The 1,768-nt window shown below is 42.3% G+C and overlaps 1 pseudogene; it reads left to right on the top strand.

Moving 5' to 3' along the window:
* Positions 1–796: 796 nt before the first annotated feature.
* LOC106002189 lies at positions 797–1,431 on the top strand (annotated as a pseudogene).
* Positions 1,432–1,768: the final 337 nt, after the last annotated feature.

The following is a 1,768-nucleotide window of genomic DNA, read 5'->3' on the forward strand; positions in this document are numbered from 1 at the left end:
TCAAAGTGGTAGAGTCGTAGCCTTGAATAAAGAAGCTCAGGAACAGTGCCCAAGCGCTGAGTTCAAGCACCACAACCAAAACAAACAAACAAAACCTGAAGCAGCTGAAATAGTCAGGTGAGCCCCTTTCTTTGAGTGTTTCTATTTTTACCTTCTTTTATAAATTAAGCAATGAAAGGCCAAGTGGCCATTGTCTACTTCAAAGTACCAAGAAGTACAGGAAACATCTTTATTCTTGGAATTCTTCCTGTGGCCACAACTAACAAAAGCAATCCAAAGTCTGATGTTCATGGCACATAGACTTAAGTCCTGAGACAGAATCAGTCACCTACTTAGAGTAAATCATGGAGACCTCAACTACCATGAAACCCTCTTGGCCAGGGCCAGGGGCTGTAATTCATAAGAGAGGAACTCTGTCACACATATTTCATCTTTCTATACTGACTCTCATCTCATATATCTGCAAGAGAAATGCACTAGGAGGATTATGAATTCAAGGCCAGCCTGAGTTACATAGCAAGTTCCAGACTAGCCTAGCTATATTGAAAGATCCTGTCTCAAAAATACACTTGTACCCCTTCCCACCTGCCCCCCAGAATCCTGCTAATTAAAGCATATGAAAATAAAATCTTAAAACATCAACAGAAATACGATGTAATGACCATCTTATTTTTCAGATAAGAAAACCTTTTGTGAATGCCGAAGCTACGTACGGCCGCTCAGCCGCACAGGAAAAGAGTTGACAAAGAAAACTGGAGTCATCCACTAGTTAGGTGATTTCTCACAGCCTCCAACCATGCGTCTCTCTGCTGTGCTCACCCTGGCATCCAAGGTTACTCTAGCCCTTCACTGCCAATATGGGATGAACTGCCCAGGCTCCCTAGCAGACAAGAGGAAGAACCCTCCGTGAAGGAGGCTGTGTCCACTGCCTGTGGAACCCATCGCTGATGAGGACTGGCACCTGTTCTGTGGGGATACAGTGGAAGTCTTAAAAGGCAAGGATGCTGGGAAACAAGGCAGAGTGCTTCAAGTTACCCAGCAGCGAAACTGGATGGTCCTGGAGCAACTAAACACACATTACCGCTACATTGGCAAGACTCAGGATTATCCAGGAACCATGATCCCTAGTGAAGCACCACTGCTCCACAATGAGGTCAAGCTAGTAGATCCCCTGGCCAGGAAACCTACCGAGATTGAGCGGAGATTTACTGAGGCAGGACAGTGAGTTCGAGTCTCCACAAGATCAGGAAGAATTATCCCCAAATCTGACTTGCCCAGATCTGATGGCATTGTCCCTGAAACCTGGATTGATGGCCCCAAGGACACATCATAGAAGATGCTCTAGAAAGAACTTATGTTCCTCGTCTAAAGACACTAGAGGAGGAGGTGATGGACGCAATGGGGAGATCTAAGGAAGTCTATTGGTATTGAGCCAAGGAGAAGAGCTTTCTTCTGCTATCTTTATTTTGAAGGCTACGGCAACTCTTCCTCAGATATCAATAAAGAGCCCTGAACCCTGAAAAAAGAAAAAAAGAAAATCTTTTGTAATCTTCAAATCAGTCAGAATGGCAAATCAGAATGTCAAAAAAGATACAAGTACATCAAATAAATATCTTCGTTGTGGCTACATATCATTTCAATATTTGAAATAAATGCCAATAATTAATGTGAGAAGATACTTTCAAATATTTATATTGCTTTTAAATAAATGTATAAGAAAAACACTGATTGTGGTTTATAAAAATAGGTGAAAGAAGCAAGGTAAAGT

The sequence above is a fragment of the Dipodomys ordii genome, unplaced genomic scaffold, assembly GCF_000151885.1.
Source record: "Dipodomys ordii isolate 6190 unplaced genomic scaffold, Dord_2.0 Scaffold4266, whole genome shotgun sequence".
NCBI lineage: Eukaryota > Metazoa > Chordata > Mammalia > Rodentia > Heteromyidae > Dipodomys > Dipodomys ordii.